At 34.2% G+C, this 27,299-nt stretch overlaps 1 protein-coding gene across 1 annotated transcript in view; it reads left to right on the forward strand.

Annotated features, from left to right (window-relative positions):
• Positions 1-27,299, forward strand: part of GPC5 (glypican 5) — a 574,301-nt gene that overhangs the window by 388,356 nt on the left and 158,646 nt on the right. The gene's annotated exons all lie outside the window — the stretch shown is intronic.

A 27,299-nucleotide genomic window follows, 5' to 3' on the forward strand; every position in this document is an offset into this window, starting at 1 on the left:
AATCCCCCTCTCAATGAAAAACCTTTTCCTAATGTCCACTTTGAACTTTCCTGATGTAACATCATTCCATTTCCTTGTGCGCTATCCCTGATCACCAGAGAGGAGCTCAGCACCTCCTGCTCTGCTGCCCTACTAACAGCAAATCATAGGCTGCATAAGTTCATCCTTCAGCATTTTCTTCTGCAAGATGAACAAACCAGCTGGTCCTCATAACTTTTGCCTTAGAGAGCCTTTACATTTTGTTTGTCCTCCTCTGGAACACACTTTGCTTGTCCTTCTTGCACTGTGTCACACAGAAGTGCACACAGAACTTGAGGTGAAGCCCCACCAGTACAGGGCAGAGCGGGACAATCCCTGGCCTGGCTGGTGAAGCCGTGTGTGATGCACCCCAGGACCCAATCAGCCCTTTCTGAGATCCATTTCTGGCTTTCTTCCTCAGTAGTTGTTTAACCATACAGACCAAGGAGGAACTTACTGGGATTTTTTGAGGTGCTAAATACAGTTTACATTCAAGCCAATGATCCTCTCATGAAGCATGCAGGTCTTCCCTTCAGCTGTAAATATTGATTGCTTAACTCCTTCCTCTTTCTAAAACCATTTCTAATCAGGTGTCTCTGCAACTGGAATGCTACAAGCTATAAAACATTAAAAAGTTTCTGAAGAGAGAAGAGGATAATTCAGTCCTTCTTTTGAACTCTGATTTTTTTTTTCTCATACCAATATGTCAAGTTCATGTTATCTGACTGTATTTTCTCTTTCTTATTTGGTCCTGAATACTTCTATCTCTCAGAATCCTGCACAAGTCTTATTCTTTATGGCATTACAGGAACACACTGTGAGTGGCTGTAAAAAACTTAAAACACTGCAGAAGGATCTAAGCAGTCATCACAGTCTTTTTGTGACAAAGAAATACATGAGCAAATAAATACATAATCCTGATTTAATTAACTTGTATAGGGGAGAAAAAGGATTATTAAATGTCAGCCAACTGGAGTAGTAAACTGGAATTTAAAAATTATGCTTACCACTAACATAGCTTCATGTTTTCTGTCAGAGGCACTTGGTGCTACTGACATTTTTAGAGGTATGTCTATTTTCTTAAGTGATGCTTCAGTAAACTTTTTTTTTTTAAGAAAAAGCATTCTCCATCTCATAACATATTTGTATCAGAAAATGTGTTCTTACTTTGTTGCAAAACCTCTTTTGATTATCTATATAAAAATGAGTCTCAGGATGAGAACTGCCTGGGCAAGTACGGAAGTTTAAGTCTTGTGAGGCGTGTTTTTTAGAATACTTGAAAAGGACAATTTAAGACCAGAAATTTTCCATTTTCTTTGTGGGGGGAAAAACTGTTTTTTTTCTATCTCTTTCTACCCCAATGTGCAGCTCCTACTTTTCATGAAATGCCCAATCCTGTACTTCTTATATAGCAAAATGTCTACAAACTATACAAGAGTTTTGTCTGAGAAAGGGCCACAGTTCTGGTGTTCACAGAATTCACAAGCTGTTTGACATTGTCTTATAATAATTAAATTACACTGTTGGCTTTTTAAATAAACACAATCAATCTTTTTCAAAATGTAATGGTTTGGTGTGGGGGAAGGGTTGCAAGGTGAATGTGCTTCCACTTCTTGATTAATTGGTGTCATTACTGGTTAACTGCCCTGATTAAATATCTATTTAAATACTTCATTTTAGAGCTGGAATATCTTGTATTTTTATATACCATTTTAATTCCTGTTTCACTTGATTTCCTCACAGTATTGTAGCTGACATTAGCACATTATTTTAAATTGACTGTCTTTAGCACAAAAGTAATTTTTGGAGGCTATGTTAAAAATTAATCTGAATTTTAAACCCAGAGTGTTTGTGCATGGTGATCCCTGGAGTACTGATTCATTTTGTCTTGAGGCACTATTTGGAAACAATCTAGGCATATCTGTACATTCCTTGTACATCTGAATCCTTTGGGAAGGCTTTTATTTTAATAAAGAGCTCCTATCCCTCAGTTACCATAGTTCAGGTAACTTATCTCTTCAAATAGTTAGCTTAGTAATAAATCTAAATTTAGGAAGAATTAATCTGGAGGTGCTGCCTAAGGAAATATAATCCTTATTCTGTGGAATTCAGTGCCAGGCTGAAAAATGTGAATGTTTTGAGAGCATTTCAAAGTATTTGTGTTTCTTCCAAAGCTGCCTGTTGTATGAAAGGCTGTCTGTTCATGGCCATTGTATAGAGTTTGATCTTAGCTTAACACTGAATTTTTAATGATTCTGAGAGATTTTTTTTTACTCCTTTTCCTCCAAAAAGGTCTAACATGTAATATGATTTTAGGGACCAATATTGAGTCTCTTTTGAAAAGTAATCACTGGTGCAAATAATCCTGGTCTTCTACAGGGATTCTACAGGGATTTTGGAAAATAGACAAGAACAGGTAAGAAGGCCTTAGGTTTTGGAAAGAGTAGGAATACTGATGGGATTTTGATGGGCAAAGACTTACAAACATATGAGATTATTAGGTCTATAGAACCAGGTGAAGAGCATTAGAACATTCAAGTTAGTACCCAATGAACCAGCAAAAGGAGAGAATGAGAAAAACAGAAATTCTGAGGAGGATCTTGTCTCATTCACAAAATATGTGACCATTTGCATTACCATATATTGTAATTTATACTGACTTCTACCTGTTCATTACATAAACTGCTTAAGATTGTTCCAGTCAGAGAAAAACATGGAAAGGAAGGAATCCAAAATCAGAATTTTTTGAATATTAAAGCAACTGTTTGTGTCAGCTGAAATGAAATAGTTTTTTTATTCAGCTTTAAGCATTGGATGACCTAAAGAATGTGCAAGTTTGTTTTTTTCTACATAATACTCTCAGACTATGTCAATATTTTCTTCATATTCTTTTAGTCATATAAATATATAGATATATTCTACTGTAGAAAGAAGCACACATTGTCAATCCCTATCATCTGACTGTCTTTTACTATAGAAACATGCTTGTAAATGCAGAAAGAGGTTACCTTGATTTATATTGGTATGTGTATATACATATAACCTTTATGCATATATATAAACTTTTTATATATATATGTATATATGCATTTGGTATACATAAGGGAATATAGAAATATAGAAATATATATATATTTAAAATACATATATAACATATATCTATATAATATCTATATCAATATATGAGTACAAGCTTGGTATGTATTTCTAGATGAAACAATGCATGTTTGCATTTTCTAATCAACATCCTGAGAACGAGCTCCCAAATGAACCAGCTACTTAACAGCAAGTATTATCCAAGCAACATGAAATATTATTTCAGCCAATTCCTTGCTGCATGCATTCTGTGCTGAAGCTTAACACAAAGGACAGGGGACACTGCAAACACATCGAACAAAAATGGCAATGTTGTGCTGAAATGCACTAAAGGATAGTTATGCATATAAATTGTTGTCATTAATTCAGTTTCTGAAATCGATACAATTGCTCCCTCCTGAAACACTAGAGGTCAAGGGAATTGTATTTACTAAAATAAATTGAAGACAATTTTCTTTTCCTAACAGGGAAAAACTTCTATTAGCCAAACACAAAGCCGAGGGGAGCAATAGCTTTCCTTGATAGGGAAACATCCTGATAGCCTGTGTGAGACCTGCAGAACTGTAGCTGTTATAAGCTTCCTCATCTGTATATTATTTACATTTCTATACAGGCTGGTAAAGTGCTGTTATTATTTTTCCAAATGAAATCTTCTTCAAATGTCTGAAGGATTTTAGAGCTGTCCTCCTGTCATTTAGGTACTGTGCACACTCAGCTGCTCTTCATACATGTTCTTTTGACAACTTAGTACTTCTGGGAAAAAATCCAATATATATATTCTGAAAATATGCTGTGGCCTAAAAGACCACCAAACAGGAACATTCAGGAGTTGTTTTTATGCTAGGGGTTTAAAAGGGCCATTTTTGTTGGAAGCCCTCAGACTTATCCAAAGTGAATTTTACTTCTGTTTTAGAATATCTCTTCTGATACCACAAAGTATTTCATTGCTTCTCCTTTTTTCTCACTTTCCAATAAACTGGCAAAATGTTGTGTCATGATCCTAGAAACTTTGTAGTTATTTTATTTTTCTATAACAATGAAATTATTTTCAGTGCAAACATGTTAGGCTCCATTATTATTTAAAAAATAGTCCCATCTCATATAATAATAACTTCATTGATAAAAAATAGAAAATAATATTATAAAATTAATAACTAATCAATAAAGGATAGAAAATGAATTTTTTTAATTGTTAATACACTTTAAATCTTAAATACATATTTTTATTAATCTTATCTTCCAAGACCCTCAGTTTCTCTCATGCATCATATAGTGTAACATCTATCTATTTTCATATTAGTTTGCAACTCAAGATTTCTGATTCTAGCAGGTACAGAGGAAAGCCCTATTTACCCCCTATATAGATTATAATTCCATGGCTTTTAAATGGAATTTGTGTTTGACTGTTATGACTTTTTCCTAATGGAATGCTTCCTGTTCTGCAAAAAACAAAGCAACCACCAAGGCACTAACCACCTCACACCCCAACACATCTTCAAGTCAGCGGTCTTCAGTTCTACTCTTCTGGTGTTGCTTTGTTATTTATCCAAGGTTTCAGTATTATTTACTTGTATGATGGACCTTAACCTTTTATTTGTCTTTAAAAAACATGCATGTAACTTTATGCTAAGATAGTCTGATTCATGTCCAAGCATCCAGTGCTTGAAAGTGTCTTTTTCTAGAGCCCAGACAAAATCAAAGATTTAAAACTTACACATTACATCAGGCTAAAATGTACAAAAAAAGGGATTTAGATGGGAAATCTATGGTGAGGAGAGTAGAAGTGAGAATAGTAGGTGGGAAGAGAGCTCTTGAATAAATGATTCCAAATTAATAAATCTCCAATGAGTAGATCCCTCTGACAATCAGACATAAAATTCAACTGCTGTTGAATTACTTTTTATTACTGATAACAGGGGAGCCAAATGCAGGAGGAGATTATACTCTAAAAATAATATTAAAAAATTGAACATATTTGTTTTAAACTCAAGAAACCTAAAACAATAGAAAGTAACTCCAGACTCTGAGCCTGGATTTCCGTGTGGGATTTTTAAGTTCAGTGCCCAGAGCCTGGCCATAGCAATGTAGAAGGAAAAGTACTAAAATAAAGATTGCCTGCTCTAGATGTCTGAGCAGTTGGAGATCAGCTCTGCAACCCAGAATCCCACCGCCCTCCCTGGTTTCTGCTGCCAGAGCACGTTTTCCTACTGCCACAAAAATTAACAGCTGAGTTTTAGCTCTTGCTGAAATAGTGTCCTTCTTCAGTGCTGAGGGAGAAGTTGGGCAAGAGATAGTGCTTTGAGTAGGAGGTCCCATTTTTCATGTCTTAAAAAAAGAGAAACGTTTATTTAACTTACTAAGAATTCTTCCTTTTCCATTATTTGTTCATGAAGTGCAGTGGGACCAGATGACCTCCAGAGGCCCCTTCCAACATCAACCATTCTGTGATTCCATGATTCACTAGGCTTTTTTTCTGTCAAAGCAGATATACAGTTCCTATTGGTTTATTCAGGACATAAATATAAAACCCAAAGCTTTAAATTCAGGCTTGACACTGACACTAAGGGTTTGTTGTGGGCACTCCACACATTAACCTGCTGATAATGTTTCATTTTTTCTTCCATCTTGTTCTTTCTTAGCTGATATGAAAAGGACTGAAGAATACTATTATTCCAAACAAAAAATGGTGCAATTTTGCATGAAGGCAGCTCATTGGATATACATGACCAACAGCCTTTTAGGGCTGGTTTCTTCTCCAGATTACAAATACCTATTCAATACAAACTAAAGTATGAGCAAAAGCAGAGGTTATTTGGTTTATTCCAAAGACAACGCCTAGATTTTTTTTTTCATCTCAACACCACTGAGACTGTATTCTGAATAAATATCCAATTACCCTGAAAAAAGATTAGAGCTAGTTCACATGAAAACTTTGCACATATATACTTAAACACGGAGGGGTGAAAACATGGGACCAAATTGCTCCTGTTGGTTGTATAGGCAATGGAAGGTATATTTTAGAAAAATAAATCTGTTTTGTCCTGAACAAGGTACCAGCTATGTGTCAGAAAAATGCAGCTCAAGAATGCAATTTGCATTCTCTGTAGGGAACTAGCCCAGGTACAAACATTCTCTCTGAAAATCTACAAAAAGCTAAATTGCTGTTATTTGATAATTGGACCAAATGACATATAACTGGTAAACTACAAGAAAGCACATACTATACCAAATATCCTTGCTAATGCTTGAAGTACAATATTATTATGAGGCAAAAAAAAAACAAGCGAGCAAGTGCAGTGTATGATAACCATTCAATTTCTGAAATAAAACCACCTTAGGGTAAATATTTAAAACACAAATAATTTCTCAAACTATTGTCCAGGGAATGCAACATGTCAAACATTGTTCACAATTAAAGAAAGTAAAATCTGAAAGTGATTTACATGTGTTATTTTTCATAGATGCTAACAACAGGGACATTAACTTTTTTTTTTTCTGAGTAATTTGTTTGATGCTATTTCAGCTCCTTGCTTTTAAAGTGTCTTATCTAAAGTGAGTACTCATTAATATAAAGCTATTTGCTGTACCCAAGGTCAAATCTAGAAACAGGTCTTTGCAAGATTATTGTCAATGTCTGAAAATCTCTCATCCTTGTGCAAGAAAAAAAAATGTCTGTGTTCATTTTCATATCAGCCAATTTTCATTTTTCCTAAATGTGTATTTCTTTATTCATTCTTTCCTCCTGCTTTCTTCCTTCTGTCGTGGTCTCCCTTTGATCAGTACCCTGTGTGCTTCAAGATTCTCCACTTCTTATTTATGCAATTTCCCTTTTCTTATAACTTGTGTGGCTTGCATCTGATATATGCCGTGTAATCTGGAAATCAGTGCCCATGTGTTAGCGTTCAGGAACACAAAATCACGAGAAATGATTATATGCAGGTGCTTTTATTGAAGAGCTCTGGGTGTCAGGGGTACAAACCCAAATCTGACTCCGACATGGGTTCGGGATGAACGTGTTTTTATATTCTACTGTTATAACTTTCATGTTAATTATTCAACTTATATTGTTCTACAGTATACACAGATTTCAGCCAAGCATAGCCCCTCTTAGATTTTCCAACATAGTTTCTCATGATTCTTCTTATGATTATACAATAATTATATTTAATTACTAAACAATCATCACATCAATTATATCTTTTATCATACTGCTTACACAGGTACAACACAAAGCCTAACATTTCAGAGTATTTTAACATTTTCCCAGGGCCCCACTATCATATGTATTCCAACCTAAAATATGTCTCAGTGCTCCACCAAGGAGTTGATGTTCGATATGAAAACAAAGGCAATAAAGTTAAGACAAATAAATGCATAGAAATGAAAAATACCAGTGATAGATCTGAAATAAAACTAAAGAAGTGCAATGCACTAAATTCAGTTTTCTCCAGAAAAGTGAATTGTGTCCTACTTTTATTCTGATACAAGTGACATTTCAAACCAAAAGAAGTTTGAATAGAATAATTTTAAAATCTAGAGTATTATCATACATCTGAAGAATGGAAAATGCTTAAAAAGTCAGGAAAAGCAATCCAGACAATCTCACTAGGCTTTCCTCCATAAGATTTAGGTTACATTGGAAAGAAAAGAGTAAAATACTGCATTAATTTACAAATAGGAACAATGCCAGAATAATTTAATTTTATATATATTATGTATCTCATATATATAGCTAATACATCTGTATCTATCTCACCTGAGCCTCTAAAATAAGAAAATGCAGCAAATTTATTGTCTGGACTTCAGCAATATGGTTTCTTGGTGCCACATGAGAGCTCATATCTCAAGGTGGAAAAATGGGGATTAATTAAAATATTTTGAAATTGTGTAAAGAGCTGAAATAATAATGATAGCAACTGGTCCATCAGGAGAAATACAGAGCTGAAATGTTAAAAGTGGCATCAACAGTGGGGTTTCTTAAGATTATCCTTGAAACTAAACTTACATAATTTTAAAAGTAAGAATTTAAATACAATATACAGGAAAACTCTGAGGAAATTTCTGCCTAAGTTGGAAGCACCATTTATATATAAGTAAATAGGAATATTTCCTTGAGTAAGAAGTCAGGGAAAGTAATCAAGTGACAATGTCATGAAACTTAATGATATTGAACACAGGACTGAGACATATCTACAAGGAACATGCTTTGCTATAAACAGAGACTTTTTTAGCTGGAAATTAATAAATCAGAAAAATATTTGGTATGAAGAATAATCTTATAAATAGCAAAATGTAATCTGAAGGTTATTAGAGGAAAGAATTGTATTAAAATCTTTTATTTCTATTAAATACTGTAATACAAGGCGTTGTACTCATAAGATATCATCTAGAGTCCTGTGTGTACTCCTGCTCATTCTCATTTGAAAAATTTTAATTTTACAACAAAGAGATGCAGGAATGACTTTTAACAAAATCAGGAGAGTGAAGAAAATTTTATTTTATGAAAGGCGAGTAAATTAATTTAATTTACCAACCCTTCCAAAACTGAGGTTAGGAGAGGAAATACAGTTACATTATAAAAACATTGGGGGAATAAGCACTGGGAAGAGAGGAAGATGTCAAGCTGAAGGGTGGTGTTGAATGAGAACCAGCATTTGTCACTGATCAAGAATAAATTTAGACTGGAATTTTAGAAGGTTTTTCAGGGATATGTAAGCAAAATTCCAATATATCCTTGTAGTAGAAGCAGAAACAACTGGAAATCTAATTCTAATTCTAATTTCCATGTAATGCCTGACAGATATTTGATAGGTGTACCTGGAACACAAAGGAACTGTATTCAGCAATCTGTGAGATCATTTAAAAGCCTGTGATAATGATAAACATATAGAAAAATTACCCCTTTTAATTAAATTTTATATATTTCATTAGATCTGTAGCATAATAAATATTGATGTTGAGTACCACAATGACTTCATCACAGTTCAGATACTGGAAGATAAAACCTTTGCTGAGTGTAATGCTAGGTTTTAAACCAAATAATGATCATTTTAATCTTTTATAAAAGCTTCTCTGATTTCTTATTCTCAGAAGACAGTAAACCTTAATATTTATTTTATAGCATTTTAGTATGTCTGCAGTCCTTGCCTTGCCACCATTTAAATTAACATAGATTATTCTAAAATGTTCTTAATACTTGCTGTTTACAGGAATTAAGCTTTTTAATGAAAGGCTAAAATAACTAAGATTACTGTCATGAGCTATGTATACTGATTTTCCTAGATAAACTGCCAAAGTTGTTCTTTGGAGGCTGCATTAAAAACCTATACTGTTAGCAAACTGTGAATGAAAAATAATTACATGTGTGCTATGCAGAGGAAAAATAATCTGGTATTTATTACTCTTTAAGCTGATGAAATTGGGGAAGATAAATGAATGTGTTGGATAAAATATCATTTAGCAGAAAAATATTCAAAGCTAATCTCCACTAAGATTAACCTGCTCGTAGATAAATTATTCTGGAAAGAAATAATTAAAATAATTTACTCACTAGCAAACTCAAAATTTTCATTATGGCATTTTTTTCTGCTTCTTTGCTTTCTTACTTAAAATGATAGTTTTATGAAAATAAAAAAAATAAAAGTACAGGGTCATTTACTTGCTTTTGTCAAACCAAAATTGCCTATTTCTCTTGATGAAGGGGTTACTAAAAAATAAAAACTCAGCAGACCCCCTAGTGTTTCACATTCATGAAACTTTATCCCACCTAAATTTTGACACTTAAGGTACAGGAGCCAGTCTCCTTCTGTGCTATCCTTGTTTGACAAAAGCTTTCCTAAAGTTGGAATTACCTTACTCTTTCTTTCTTTTGAAGATTAAATGGCAAAAAAATGAGAGGACATTAGGTGTTGACTCAGCAGAGTGCTAAAGTATACCCCAAAATGCTTTACCAAGTAAGACACAAATGCCTTGATTTATTTAGAACCCTAAGTGCCCTTGAAATCCCTGGGAATTGCACAGTCACCTTCCTTTATGGAGCTCTACCTTATGACAGATAGTGCAAAGAGATAAAACACTTTAACATAAGGCTGAATTGCCGCAGAGTTATGTGGCTCCCAAATGTAACAGATCTATAAAGCTCCTTAACATAAATGGCTAAAGAGAGCTGGTGAATTACCATCTTCTTCATAAAAAATTAGGGCTGCAGGTACACCAAGGCAGATGCTGTGTATGGCTTGATAGTATTTAGATAACTGAAAAATAAGTCTTAGAAGATGCAAACTTTAGAGCTGAAAGCATAGATGTAAAAATATTTGCAATAAATTAGGTTGGGGGCCCTTTTTGTTCAGTTTTGGTTCAGGGTTTCTTTTGTAGTCAACATGAATATAATTTGAAAAAATACAGGGTTTGGTAAATTTACTCAAGTTTATTAAATATGCAGAAATCGTAAAAAACATATTTTCTGTAAAGCAACATCCTGAAAGTTGATGAAAAAGTAAATTAAGTATATCTAAATACTAATATAACATAACACTAGATGTATTACTTGTAGTATATATACACCAGCAATACCTTGGTAAAGAAAGTATCCAACACTCAACTGATCAATCAAAATTTTGGTTAAGCTTTTTCCCCCAAAAAAGTATTTTTTGCAGCACTGTAGCCACATGTAGAAGACAGAAACCATATCAATTTTACAATATAAGGTGTCAAGGTGAAATGCATGCCACAGCTTCTTATAATGCCTGTGAACACTGGACATGTTTTTCATAGTCACAATTATGTTCCCTTCAAGACTGAAAAAAAATCCTCTTTATATTTTTACCTCTTGTTTCTCCCACTGGAGTATTTCAATATCTGCACAGGCCCAGAATAAGGTAAAAAAGATGGTACTGAGTGCTGATGGAAAATTTCTGTTTATGTTTCTCAGTTTTGGGAGTCCAATGTGCTGAGTGCTCTAGACCACTGAAAATAAATTATTCAAGGGATTGCCATGGACATTTGGTTATTCCTGTGGCAATGGGCCAAAAAATGCCAGACAGGATTGAATTTCCAGTTTGCATTTTAACATACACGCTCTTCTACCTTAGTCTGTGGGGAGGTTACTGCGGTTTCGTTAAAACAATTTAATTGCATCTCCTGATCACTGATGTTCCTGAAAGCACAGTTGCCAAGTGTGGGTTTCTTACTGGTCTGCTGCTTTTCAAATAAAATGCATTTATTTAAATGACCTTGGTAGTGCTCTGATAACTTTAGATATACCGTCTAAACTACAATCACAACTCCAGTCTTGTTGATAATATTCTAAAAATCATTTTTTATCAAGAGTTACTGAGAAGTTTGAGGGGGTTCCAGTACAAATTTGAGATATAAACTATATCTCCTTGGATGACTTGCATCTTTATACAGTGAAATGTCCCCACAGTCTAAGCTGCCTTTCAGTATTGCCTGACAGATAGAACCAAGTAATGAATTACAAAATATTTCTTGTTCTCACAGAAAGATAATGAAATTTAAACCCAGTGTTTCTATCTAATGTCCTCTCTAAAGGACATTCTTAAATGGTTTTTATTTTTTAGTTTTGTTGAAATAGATAACTATGACATTATCCACATTACATGATACATGTAATGCAGAAGGCAATCTTTGTTAAAGCTAACTTGTGATGTGCTATAATCTTTTGGACTGAATGAAAGGAATGTTCTTGACTTATAAACAGAAAAATTATTTAAAGCATTGTACACACTGTATGATGTAAAAATTGTTTGAAATAGCTAAAAAGTACCTTTGCTTTTTCTCTAAAATAAAGTGCTTTTCTGCAACCAAACAGTACAGCTCAAAAAAAGGTATTTCTGTTCAGTACCAAGATACATACTGTTCTGCAAAATAGCAGTGAAATGGAAAAACATGAGGATATTTCTTTCAGATCAGTCATATCTATTTTTATAGATATGGATAGAGTTAATCTGTTCCTATTTAGGCCTCCTAAAGTATCAAAATTGTAGTCGTCAAAAGTATTTTTATTTTCTCAACAGAAAGACACAGTCATTTCAAGAGTAAATTTCATTCCAAGGGAGATAAAATGAATATTCAACTGAAAATTCTTCTCCATTGACTGTAAAATTGGACATTATCAACTTATTCAGACTTAAACATCTTATTACTAGATATATAATAATACATAATTTTAATATATAATTATATGTATATGAGTAAATGTGTATGAGTGTATATTATTAACATTGAATTTATTGGAAATTCCTAATAGATAAAAATCTAATTCTTTCAGTAAAAATCATATGAACTTTAAGTAAGAATGAAAATAACAAAAGGGTGTATTGCTTCCTTAAGTTCTTTTCCTAATAAAGACCTTGTCTTAGTAGTCTCACAGCATAGATCTTTGGATAAAATGCAATCATAAGAGGAGAGGTATAAAAAGTTTTGAGAAGTAAGAGTAACTGTGGCTATATCAAATGTCAAAGAAAATGCCCTCTTCTCTTTCTATCAGAGGTCACGTCATGATACACACACTCCAGATAGCCAGCTACATCGGATTAATATCACACATCAATGCTGAAATTATTTTTACTTAACTTCTAAGGAAGATGAAAACATCTGACATGGGTTTCCTTTGTACCAAACAAAATATTGCTCCCTGTTTCAAGTTGCGGCAACTCTTGATGGACTGTAAATACGGTTATGTAATTATCACTTCATGTTGTGGAGTGTTGCTTGAAATGACAACCATAAAGAAAGTCTGAGAGGAAATTTATAAGGTTAGTCATACCAGGAAGGTGCTGGGCTGGGACTTTGAGGTTTTGGTTCAGTTCCAGGGTCTGATGTATCCTTAACTGTGTGGTCTTTGGCCACAAGTGTAGAAATTGAGACAATATTTTTCTGTCACCATTGGATTTTGTAACAATAAATGGACTAATGTTTGGGAAACATGGAAATAATGCATTGATGGTGGTCATGCAAAATAATAAATAAAATGTCAGTTTGTTAGAAAATGATTCAGCTCTAATCAAAATAAACATCTACATGAAAACCAGGAAGCAAAAAATTCAAAATGTTTTGTGTGTGGTCTAAAGCATATAGACAGCATAGACAGACTTAATTTGGTTTTATATTGCTATCACAGATTATAGTTATAATAATCCTTTGTTCTTTCTACTACAGAAAAAAGAGCTGCCTTTGTTTTGTATAACAGTGATGTTGACAATCAAGTTTCTTAACTGATCTAACTATTTTAGCACTGGAATAGAAACTTGGTATCTCTTTAAAGAGCCGAAAGCAAAAGATCCTTAACAGAATTAAAATGTTTCTTCACGTTATGCATATTTTATATGTAAAACTGCAGGGGATACTTGTTTCAGCTTGTTGCCGCAAAGGACAGTGAACAGAGGTAAAGGACTGAGCATTTAAGAGGGGGAAAATTTATGTAAAAAGTGTACAACTGAGCCATGTTTTAGCAAAGACATGCTTCTAACATAATGAGGCTTGCTATGCATTCCAAATGCAGTTGTCCCTTTCACAAGTCTCTGAAGGACACAGAGAGAAATTACCCCATGTTTCTGTAAAAGCAAAAATAACAAACTTCTCACAATGAAAATACAGGCAATTTTCTTGTCTGTGAGGATCAGAAGCCTATTTCCTACAATTCTGCATCTTGTGGTTGATTGACTGCCATTGTTGGCTGAAGTATTTATAGTGTGTCTCTGGCTATGTCTAGTTGACACCTGATCCAGCAGCCAGGAGGCCCTCAAAGGCTGCAGGCCTGGGTTCATCATCTGCCTCTGTCAGGGCTATGTGCTTTCTTCACAATGTCATTCACACAGATGGAATCTTCTTATGCATCCTAAAGAGCTCCCATGAGCAGGGAATCAAAATTCCAGGGTTATGTGCCAGTGTGCATCAGAGATCAACTGAGATATATCTAAAGTGTGAACCTTCATGAAGAAGGTATTTGTGCATGTTTCAGCTTTTCTATCAGAGTGGCTCTTCCTCCTTTCTTCATTTCCTACATTTACAAGACACAACAACAATGTATGTTTAAAATATTTTCATTTTTTTGTTGACACTAGGATTGGAATTAAAAATTTACTCGGGGCTGCTCAAGGTGTTTGTACACACATACACATATGCACAGAGAGAGCATAACTACATGGACTTAGTTTCTGTATGACACCAGTCTTCAAAACTGGGTGAAAAAAACAGAATGTTTTTTTCATTGTGACCAAATACCTGCCTTCCTTTTTCTACTATTCCTGAATTTTGGGGGTAAACCACTTCACATATAGGTCTAACAAAAAACCTCCATATAACTCCATCCAGAAAACTGGTCATACAACAGCAATACAAAGAAATGGAGTATAATGGACCATTCAAATGCTGGTATCTTACTGATTGAGAAAAGTATGGGTATGTAGTTATCTCTGTCGGAGAAAGTTTCTGCAGGAATTATTGAGTCTAGAGACAGATTTTACTTACACTTATTTCAAAAACTAAATTCAAAAAAGTCATCTACTGTAAAATTGTTTAATGAAGTTCTTCACTGTCCCATTGATGGATGAAATTGGTTTTAGGCTTTGTATCACAAAGACGACAAAAGAAACACTGAATTGTGTTTAAATTAGAGATGCTTATGATGTTGACTGGAGTGGTGGAGTGCATATTGTGGATATTTACTCAATTTCACATTTATTACTTAGATGCAAATTTGTCTATTTACAAGAACAGCTGTGATTTCTAAATCGAACACTCAGTTCAACAGTAGCGAACACTTCTGTGAAAGACAAGTAACACAATTCCATGAAAGATAGATAGAGGGTTTGCAAGCGCTTGTTAACATTGTTGAAACTATAGAAGTCTCATATGTTTGTCATAGAGACCTACCATTGTGTCAAAAATTTCCTGCTGATTCATCATTTCCTAGGAAGAGTATTTCCTCTGTTGTTTATCTGTTTATCTATTTATCTATTTATCTATTTATAAAGCATTCTCAAGAAGGTAGACAAATGAAATTGTATCAAATAAAATATAAGTCTTCCTTCCCATTGCTTTCTAACTCTAGAAATTATTACTGACAAAAACGTGTAAATGCTTGTAGACAAAAGGAGATAAAGAGTCAGCTCTCAGAAGCTGCACATCTGGGATAACAAATAAGAATTTTGCTGGTTTGGCTCTAGTCCTGATATTTAAATCCTCTGTAGTAAATGCAGTTAGGTTTTATTACTGTCAAAGGATGGTTTTGAGGAAGTACTTGAGTCTACAACCAGAATTTGGTGCACCTAATCTAAAGCAGAATATAAAGGGGAGGAATAGCAGCAGAGTTTGAAAGTGAGATGTGAAAGGGTTCTTCATTCTCCTAATCCAATCTAACACACATTGCCAAATTCTAATAATTTAAGTAAAAGTAAGTTAGTGAAATGCCTAACACATTAAACATTGTACTGAAGTGATTTAACACTATTTTCAGTTTTAATGTTGTTCTTTCTGCTAGGGGAGCAAGAGTTAAACTGTAAATCAGGAAAGGTATTTTATTTCTGCTCAGAAAGCCATTAAGGCCCTTTCCTCACAAAAGAAGAAAGTGAAAATAAAAATTTGTTAATTCCCATGAAAATAAAGACTAGGCAATGTAATGCCACAGCCCAGTTCTCACCAGATTTTAGTGGAGTTAATCCCAAAATAAAGACAAGGAATGTGCTTGCATAGGTCATGATAGACTAACTTCTCTCAAAGGTCAGTACAAAAGCTGAGTTAGGGAAAGTATGATAAAGTGAGACCTCATCGATTTGCTAGAAAGGCCCTATGATGATATACTTTGTAGCCAAGATTAAGAAGAATGTGCTGAGGCCATATATTCTAAGGGAAGTTCTCCATCTAGAATTAGTCTGTGACTGTCCAGCTTCTTTTGCATTGTTTCCCTAATGAATTTACACATCATGTGTGGTACTGAGACTATTTAAATAGAAAGACCAAATTAAATAGAAAGATCACAAAATGTAACTCAATACAGAATCTGTATTATACATAAAGGTTTAAGATACAAAAATCTAGGATTAGACTCAGTACAAGCTTGTATGCATGTAATCTAAATTTGAAAATAGCACCATTCTTTTCTATGCTTCCAAATGTGGGATTAAGATGCCCAGATTTAGGTGTATACATGCAAACCAGGTGTCAAAATCAATGGAAGTCTACAATTTAATGAAGTAGCCTCAGTTGGGGTGTCTTGTTACATCTGAGATATCCTGAGGTAGCCTATTAGACCTTAGGGTGACCTAAAGTAACCTCCAGTCTTTACCTCAAGAAACTCAAAGAATAGCCCATACATCCTCAGCAAAACCTAGTAGCCTTAAGTGGGTATCTTGAAAGCTCACAGATATCTCAGATATTGCTATATTTAAACATCAGCCTTTCACATAGAACAGGAACATGTCAAGAAATAGGTTTAGGATCTGAATCATTGGGTTTTCTGCTCAAACGCCGTACACATTTCTTATGCTGAGGATGCCTAATGCAGATTGACAGGATCAGGTTCCAGAAAATGTTGCAGTTCCTGCTTTTCTTTTTTCTAAAAGGTAGAAAGAGAAAGGGAATGCTTTCTGCTTCAGTACGGTCCTTAGTATGTAGATAGTTGGGTCTCCTGATTCCTACCACTATGCTCTGACCTCCAACAGATCATGGTGCACTCCCCATCCATCCATTTTAGGATATAATACATAATGAAACATTGTGGTAGCCAAAGAGATCCCATATTGCCATTGGGGAGCTCATCTGGCACTTATTCCAGATATGGCAATTTTTACTGCTAATTATGACAGGATAAAACACCTTTTCTACCTTTCCCTTGGAAAAAAAACCATGTCCACAGCTGCAGGAAACTGTTGCTGATGTGTATTAGGCACTCTGAAGAGATAGAGGAAGAATAACATCTAAGGTAATATTAATTTACCAAATTTATAGAGCAGGTATCTGCATCAAAGTCAGTACCTGAAGTTGTCTTTGCTGTCAGTAGGAGGAAATATATTGATCTAAGGCATAGTTCACCACCTGAAAAAAACAGTAAATACATACATATATATATATATATATATATATATATATATATATATATATAAAGATGATGATAGGTAAGTCATTCCCAAAATAAAATCCAGCTCATCTAACATTAGAAATCTATGTCAGGGAAATAAATCGTCCCTCTGGAAGGATTAAAGGGAATCCATTAGACTGAGTGTGCAGGGAATGAATAATTGTCTTCAACAGTCTTAGGCCCCTAAAAGCAAGGCAGGAGTTAAGAAATATTCCCTTCCCCATTGCTATATCTTAATCAAATCCATTTAGATGGGAAACAAATAGTGAGATTTTTAAATTGGGACAGCTCAGGGCATGTTCATAACATAACCCCAGGTTTCTTAGGAAATTCAGTGAAATAGCAAATAGAGGGTTTTTCTTGTGAGAATTGTTTTGGATACAGCTTTGGACTCAATTCTCACTAAGGCTTATATTAGCTGTATCTTACTCTCTCAGTACAAAACAGCAGGAGCTTCCTGACTACTGCAGGATTCCAGGTGACTGACTGCCAAAAATATGAGATCTTGATTTTAGGTATTGATGTCCTTGACTGGCTATATTTCCAATATAAGGAAAGTGATATGAAAAGTCTCAGTCATTGAGGAAAAAAATATGAGACTATTACATCCAAATGAAAACAGGAGGCTGGCATAAAGCACAGCTTTGACTATAAATTTTATTATCATACCAAGTAGGGTGTTTTGTCCTCTGACAATATGAATAAGGATATCAGCTTCTTCCTCTGGCAGTTCCTCAGGAGTTTGGTGATAGAGCACTGACTTTTTATATATAAGGTCCTTTTGGATGGTTTCTTCAAAGGCTCAGTTGCTTGTAAGGGTACCAAGACTTGCAGTAAATTACAGTTTCCATGCCAGCCTGTTTCTTGGATGGTGTGCCTTATACATGTACGCTTGCACAATAAGCTGAACCATAGAAATTTTCTCTGCCTGTTGCATTTTAATAACCCTCATGAACTGCAGCTGCAGTGTAGGTTTGAGGATATTTGTTGCCACAGGTTGGCTATTCCTGTAAGACAATATGAGCAACTGATGATCAATTAATATTTACTTGGCTGTGTATTTTGCTACCTCCAACCTACTTGCAGAAAACTAAAATAAGTCTTGACTTGCGTAATCGTATTCTGCAAGTAGCGCATTTTGTTTTCCAAAATGCCCAACACTGTCCTACAAAAGTGAGGAAAGAGTCCATTTCCCCAACTCACAAGCCTATTAAATTAATAGATTGAACTCCCTTTGGTTTTGTTTCATGTTTGCAAATTTTTTCACCAATTCTGCAGTGAGGAGTCTCATTGTAGTAGCTAATCTCTTCTATAAAGGGGCCTAGATATTAGATTCAACCCCTTTTTCACTTAATTCACAGTATGGAGCTCTGACCTGATAAATTAATTTTTTCTAGATGTTGACTGGCAATTCCTTGTGTACCCTTGAGGATATAGCCTTTGTGGTGACACAAATGAAAATCGCAAGCTTCCGGAACAGCCAGACCTAAACATCTGTCCAAGTAATGCAGGAAATTATCCATCTCCTCTTGTTTCTGGTAGTTCTGGGTAAATTCCTGAGCAGAATTTTGCTTCTAACACCTGGAGTGCATTTGTAACATTAGATATGGCTCTGTTCCAACAGTGCAAATCCGTCATCTTAGAGAAGTTCATGCAGCTAAATGTAACTGCTTCTGATAATAAAAATGTATCCACATTTTTATTGGAACCATTTGTGTATACAAAATTCAGTTCTGTTGATGTTGAGATTAACTATACTGTTATTTAGTACCTTGGAAATGTTTTCTTTCACACTGTGTAATAACCTTTTGGTTGATTTGGCCCCAATGGAAGATTTAGCCTAAGTGTATACTTTGAAAAAATAACATCTGTTCCTGTAAAAATAAATTTGAGAAAAGGCAATTAAATAACAGAATGTTTGTGACTACGTTAATTCCATGAGGAATTCCTGAAAGGATCAGGACCTTTGTGACATAATATTATGGTGATATATATAGTCTTTAACCAGGAATTTCATAAAAACTTAGAGTGTGAGTCTCAATAAAGAGGAAATATTTCAAAGTAACATTCATCCAAACAATTATAATGTTTAGTTAGTGAAACAAGGAAGAACTGAAATATCATAACAGGAAGAAAGATTATTATGCATCTTCACAGTAATGATGATTTACAAAGAATGTCAGATCCTCCTGACCAATGAACACAGGAGTAGGCATCTGACTTGCTAAGGAACTGATTCATGCCTTTTGAAAATATATGAAACTTTGAAAATACTTTGGCTTCTAAGCTTACTTAATATAATTAAAGCACCTATGAAATTGAAATTCATATCAAGAAATGGAATAGGTGACCATTTTTGTGTCATATGTAATTTGCACTTGCATTTGATGGTAAGAGGCGATAAATTTTAGTATATCATGAAGAACTCTGACCCCATTACTGAACATGAAATTTATATAAAATGTTGCTTTTTAGAGATATAGTTCAGTCTACTAGATTCCTGATCCTAATTTAGATTTCAACAAAACATATTCTGAAACAGTAGTGCTTATTGTGATCTCAGTGTTGCAAGATATTACACACATGGATAGCTTTAAGCATATAACCACTCATGCTGCATATAAACACACCAATGTGTGTACGTCAGATAAAAACTTGAATGAGTGCACTGGGACTAGTTCTTAGTTAAGTTTTGGCACAAGATGTTTGCATATAATATATATTGTAGGTGTATTTATGTTCATAAAATAAATGTCCTGAGTTAAAATTTTTCCCAGCTAGTTGAAAAAAAAAAAGCATATTATAGAACCATGGCAATCGAACATCTCTTTCTCATCTTTGCCATTTAATTCACTCCTATTTCTGAGGAATAGAAGACTTACAAGGGCCTAAAAAGTTGAAATTTCTAAAATGAAGGTTAGATTTATGCTCTTCAAGAAAGTGTTCAAATCATGGAGTAGGAGATGAGATTTAGCTATCTTTTTTGCAGGACACTAGTACCACTTTTAGTGTCTTGGTGTATGGGCATGACTTCCGTAGGTCTTACGTCTTTTGTGCTGTCTGTGAATATCTCAGACAAACCATATCACTTCAAACTACTAGATACCTATGATTAACTGGCTGAAATAAGCTCTCTATTACACAGGTGTCTACAGTGTGGACATGTAAATTAAAGCAAGTCAAATTGTACCCAGAGTTATAGAAAACTTAGAAGACGGACAATGAAGAACAAGCACCCCAAATTGAGGGTGGGTGATCTCAAGCAAGAGCCATCTGTGTTGCATATGCTTATCCTACTTAGATGTTTATATGATGCGTATCATTAATGTCCAGATGATACAGAAAAGAGTAAAATACAGGAAAAATAAAGCTGTGCTATCATGGGTCAATCAGCAGCTGAGGGTCTTGTTCCTCCTCTCTCCTTGTACCTGTGTCCTTCCACTTTCTCTTATGCTTTTGCAGTTTCTCCACTGCCGAGGATTGTTCAAAAATACCAATTCAGCTGAAAAAAAAATCCAGTTTTGATTCTCTGCTTTTGTTTTCAATTGATTTAGAGAGCTAAGAAAATGCACAGAGGAATTCAAAACAGGTCAGATATGGTGGCTGCAGAGGAAAAGGAAAAGGAAAAGGAAAAGGAAAAGGAAAAGGAAAAGGAAAAGGAAAAGGAAAAGGAAAAGGAAAAGGAAAAGGAAAAGGAAAAGGAAAAGGAAAAGGAAAAGGAAAAGGAAAAGGAAAAGGAAAAGGAAAAGGAAAAAGGAAGGGAGCTGAATGGGAGAGAGAGAGGGACAAAAACTAGAAAAAAGAAAGGAGCTGGGTTCAGGAAGCAGGAACAGCACTTCCTTTTTTGTCATCAATAAGTATGTACCTAGATCTTATGCACATGAAATCAGGGCCTTTTTTTCAACCTGTTTTGTGAAACTTGGTATTCATTGGCAAAGGAGAAGGAAAAATGAGATTTTTTTTTTTTGTAACTCATTGAGGAAACATTAATTAGTCACTAAATTACAGGAGATGTTATCTAATCTAACAAAGAGATATCCCTAAGCGAGTAAAAGGATGCTTACTTTAATTAAGAAGAATAAGCAAACTGTCTCTTGAATAAGGAGGAAATAAAAGTTTCAGGTAGAAAGATTAAATTTGTCTGGACCCTTGGAGGATTTCAAAAGTGAGACTGGTTACAGCAATTCAGCAAGAAAATCTAATCTATAGTTAATTCAAAAAGTGTTAGTGCAGAAAGAATGCCTCAAAGCCATGAATGCTGACAGAAAGTCAGATGGATAAAGGTGAGGCAGAGTGCCTTTCATATATGTTTGTAACATTCTGATGTGTTTTAAATGTGGTGGATAATATCTTTATTTATTTGTGATATTAATTTAGTTTTAATTAGGAATAAATTTACTGCAATTGCATAACAGTATCTCCAGTTCAAGAATCTGAAACATCTATCAGTGATGCTTCTTCGACATTTTACCAAGTAATGGCAGTAAAGGTTACTTAAAAAATAACTTTCAAGTAACTTTATCTAGTAGAGTTTCCACACAACTCAAAGAGTTCTCAAAGAGAATTCTCCTATTTCTCTTGCTTTGGCTGGCTGGATAACAACAAATCTGGAGGGTCAGAAAACCACCAATTACTAAGAAAACAGAGAGACATCAAGGAGATATTTGGCTTAACATTTGAAATCAAAGGGTCCTCTAGAAGTTTGCTTCAGACTTTATTTTTCTTTCTCAAATTCAGAGAAGAAATGAAACACAGGATTTGCAGATATTGGGTTGAAGATTAACTTGCAGGAACAAATTTTCATTTAGCTTAGTGCTCAATATTTATTAAACCTCAGTTTAGATGCTGTCTTGAACTCTGAAGAGAGGTTTTCCAATTCTCAGGCAACTGAAATCTTGATTTTGCCATGAAAGGCTATGAATTGTACCAAACTCCCAGGAACTGCACTACACCCATTGTGAGGGAAGCCAACAACCTTAAGTTCATCATTCTTTCAATAACTGCAGTAGGAAATTTTTGACAAGGACTTTATTATGAAGATTTGTGTACCCTACATGGATTTCAGGATATCTAGCACATCTTTTACTTATTGAAACCATTTTCTGTCGCAAGTATTGAAAGATATTCAAGATTTTTTTAATGGACCAAGCAAATGGTATCCAAGAATTCCAGGCTGAAAACCAAGGCTGATGTTTGCAAATGAAAATGAAAACCAAGGCTGATGAGTGCAAAACCAAGGCTGATGTTTGCACAATTATTACACTCAGAAACCTTTCAAAAAAAGAAAATAATTTCTTCTGGGTATAAAATTTCCAGGCATTCTGGTACTAAATCCTGGTGGAGCTACATGTCATCACAAATTCTGCTACTCCTTCCTATAAATGAAAGTCCATTGCAGTTCTGCATAACTTCTCCAATGTAATAGTGTATTTGTCTTGCTGATTTGGAAGAGAAATGAAACTGGAAACAATCAAAACAAAGCAGCATGTGTGTCCTCCTTAAAGAGAGGATGAGAGAACACAAATGTGAACAACATGTTTTTCACAGGTGTTAGTACCATCACTTAGAATGCTATTGAACATACTCTGGTGTAAAAAAAATAAAGAACTATGAAATAAGAATATATACAGTGTAGAAAAGAAAAATTTTATTATTACTGCTCAATAAATATCTTTTCAAATCAATAACCACATGTTTAAAGATTGGGATAATACTGCTTAATGGACTTAGATGAAAATTAGTTTTATATTCATAAAATTTCTTTCAAGTTCTATACACATCATAAATAAATACTTGCAATATTTTCTGGCAATTCTGCATCTAAACATTACTTATAAAATTTCTTTTACATATACAAAGAAATTAACATGCCTTCAGGGTTTGGGGGTTTTTTGTTTTTTTTTTTTGAGAAGAAACTAACATCCATGATAAGGATTTTAATTTTACTCAATGAAGGAGGTCAAAACTGAAAACATTTCCACCTGTTAGGGAAGTATGTTTATTTATATTCTTTTTTATTCTTTAATATTTTTATTTTATTCATTTTCTGATATATTATTTACCAATTGCAGTTTCTATACTGAGCTAAGGGCCAAAGCTTTTGCAAGTTATAAGTCAGCCCAATATATTAAAAGGACATGTAAGTTGTTCTGTTACATCACAGAACTAATTGCTTATCTCTTGGTCATAAAACCTTCTATCAGTGGATACCTCCATTCCTCAGGACTCCATTCAGAAGATAAAAGGATGAGATCACACACTTTGGTGGTTTTACAATCCAGTTAATTGTATTTCAAATCAGCTTATGATTTTTATCATTTTTAACATGATTGTTTGGTTGTGGGTTTGATTTTTCCCCATATTGTTACTCCAAATAAATTTCTGATGTATTTTAACTTTTTTTGGGTCTAAAAACATGAAAGTATAAAATGCTTCTAAAAGAGCTGAAACTAAAAAGAACCACTCTGTGTTCTCAGCTTGATCTATGGACTGTTTATCCTTTTCATTCCAAAGAGTCAGTTGATAGAAAGCAGAAATAACTGAAAGCACAAAGAGTTTAGCACAATGCTATGGGTTTTGTTTTTTTTTTTTTTCTAGTTGTATTATTTAAATAATATGTTACAAATCCTATGTTTCCACAGCAGCCTAAACTGATGTAAGCACTGGCTGCTGCATTCCCAGCCTCTTCTGCATTTCTCATTCATGTGTTCCACCTCCCTTCTTTACCTGGCTTTGGGGTTTGTTGTGCCCTTCATTTACCTGTCTCGTATCAGTGACACAAAAACCACAATTTGGGTCTCAGAAGGAACCAATGATAACTGAATTGAGTCCCAGAAAATATATATCAATTCATGGTTGAGGTTTTGGTTAGTGTAAAATTACAACAGCTGCAGCTATAGACTCTTTATCTGCATCTGGCTCTTCTTGGTCACTCTTCTGTTTGCTCTTTTCTCCCCTTGAATTTTTAACTCCATGGGGATCTAAAGTCAGTTTAAAGAGACTGTCATTATAGAGGCTTATCTGAATCTCCCAAGCTGTGGTAAGAATTTAGCCTAGGAAATTAAATAGTGATTTATATAGCAGGATATAAAACATAGTGTTGATGAGCAGACTAGTTCATTTCATTCAAAGGAGACAGCTTGATGTATCACTGATGTTTGTGTTACCATTTTTTTTTGTGATACACCATAACAACCATAAAAGCTCACCTTGATGAAATGGCAGAAGAAATGCACTAATACAGTTAGTTAAAACCATAAATACAGACGAACCCATACATATTTGTTTTTATGTATAAGAAGCTATATACACTTTTAGGTATACATTAGTGCAGCAGACTGTTGTTGTCTCAATACTCATTGCATCTGAACTGTGCCTGAACTGTGGCTGCAGTTCTTACTGTTTGAGGACAAAGAAAGTAACTTCTCACAGTGTATTGGGTTTGCCTTTGAAATAAAAGCACAGAGCTATTGACAAAAGACTCACCTAACAGCAGAGCTGAGATTAGGTGCTGAGGGTTATTGTCTTCCTCTAGTCTCAAAGCTATGTGAAATGTCAGTTAATTGAAAATGGTAATTGTTCCACACAACAACATCAACTGTTTCATTCCAGGAAATGTGCTGCTCTTAAATTAATAGCCATCGATCCAGAGGTATTTCATGATCCTTCTCCATCGCTTTCTCAAATTATCCAGCTATCAGTCCTTGGGAGAAAACCTATTTCACCATTTTTATTGACCATTCTTTACTGAGTGACCTGGCTTCCTGTTCAGATAGACTAAAATAGGTCTATCCATCTGAATGTTTGTCAGGCACACTGAGACACCTAACTTTCAAAACACCCACTACTTTTTACTATAAATACTCAGAATGAAAACCATTAAGTAATAGTACAAAGCAGTTACATGGTTATTACTGATTAATACAATGAAGTACACTCTCATGCTGGGAAATTGCTTTTGTGATAGTAAAAATAGTTCCTTTCAATAGTGCATTTCAGTAAAATTTAAATTCTAGTTTGATTTTTCATGAAGGAATGCAGGTTATTTGGGTTTCTTTGTTTGCTGAAGGAATATATTTTTTTACAACCTCTTTGAATAACAAATAACAATATGCCTTTGTTATTGCACAGAGAACAATTGCAAAGGCTGTTGCATTCCTTAGCTGTTCCTTTAAAAGCTTAATAGAGAAATTAAGTGGTGCAAAGGTGTTCCATTAAATACACAGTTAACATTCTTTAGATAATCATTAAAAAAAAACCCCAAAAAATACCATTTAGATAGGAGTTGAAAACATTTATTGAGATACAACTCATAATGCTTTCTGTTTTTACAGTTCGGTAAATTATTTTCTAATAAATTTAAAATTTATTTCAAAATAAATTGTAAATTCTATCAATTAATAATTTTTGGAAGAGAAGTCATATTTTTAAAGCTTTCATTTCTGTTTTAACTTGAAACAGTTTCACCTTCATGGATATATTAATAAACTGTTGTCTATTTATTCCTAATGTTTAGATTTCAAAGTGAAATTTACTTATAAAGAATGATGGCAAAATTGCATAGAAGTATAACATTTAAAAATAAATGTATATTAATACTAGTGGTGTAGTAGCCTAGAAAATGCCTCCTTTAATCTCAGAAGAAGATTTTCTCTCTTCAAGGGCTTTTTCTTACCAGGGGATACAATTTAATGTGAACTGAAACAGTTGCCAGCAGGAAAGAAAAAGCATTCTTGGGTAATAGGAGATACCTTTCTATTGTTTCAAAAATAATAGGCTGGTTGCAAAGAGTTTCTCTGTGTGATCTTAAGTTGCTGTATTTTTGTCTTTTTTTATTTATTAATAGACAGTTTTATATTAGAAATGGAAAGAGAGAATCTGATTAAAGTTTCTAGGACAGCTACAGTATAAAATCAGTTGAAATTACATTTCCACATAACATACATATGACTTCTGATGTTATATACCAGTTTTAATGCTCAATCTGGTTTATAGTTAATAGAATCAAAAGGTATGTGAGCCAGGGAATATTTAAAGAAAAAAATTTAGCAGCTCAGAGGGAGTGGAAAGATCCTTAGGCATATGGGGCTAAGCAAATGAAAGTGAAAATTACTTTTGTGAAGCAACAAAAAGGAGTCAAAAAAACTAACTATAGAAGGTAAGCACGTTTTTGCATCATTTATATTTGTGACAGTGAACATATGCACAGTTTGCATCCCACGTCTTGCCATTTTGTACATATTTTCTTTTTCAGTGAATTTCAGCTGCATAGTTGGAAGGTAAGTGTGAATCAGAAATAACTGAATAAATTATTTGGTGGTTATGCAAGGAAGGGTAGTTTTGGTCACAGAGGCAAAAATTCCTCTTCAAAATCAATTTTTTTTTCAGATCCTGGGTCAGATTTTTCTCCCTCCTCTATTTTATTCTGTTTCAAAATCTAAGCTTGACCACCATTGTTTCATTTTTGATTTTTGTTAAAAGAACCCAGGAAACAAGGGTCATTTGAAATTAATCTTCAACATCGTCCTTCATGTGCCACTCCAAGCCCATGTTATTCCAAAAGGTTACCTGGTTTTTGAGAGCTTTTGGAAATTTAAACCATGTGGACAAATTTGTACAGCAATGATATTCAATTTGAAATATATTAAAATAGTTGAATATGTAGGCATAGCTGTAAGTGTGTTGCTGTCATTAATAAGCCTTGAAGATCCCAGCCACTTCCAGCCTTTGGAGCTTTATCTCTTTAAAGCTTATATTAGCAGCTAAAGGCTGTCTCTCTCAAAATGATTTCACATTAAAATATCATAAAAATAACATTAATTATAGAGATGAGGATTACAGATGTAGATAACAGCTGAGCATTGAAAGTGCTAAGCAGATCTGCAAGATAACAGTAATGACTTAATTAAAACAAAATGCATCTGTATCTGAGCACAGCAATAAAGGAAAAAGAGGCAATCCACAGTAACAAAAACATGAGCGATTCAGTTGAAGTGTGTAAGAGTAGTGAGCGATAGATTGGCTCATGTAAGTCTAATTTATGCCAACCTTAAACATTAGCATTCTAATGGCTGCCAGAAATTTAGAA

Source organism: Serinus canaria, chromosome 1 (assembly GCF_022539315.1).
Source record: "Serinus canaria isolate serCan28SL12 chromosome 1, serCan2020, whole genome shotgun sequence".
NCBI classification, from domain to species: Eukaryota; Metazoa; Chordata; class Aves; order Passeriformes; family Fringillidae; genus Serinus; species Serinus canaria.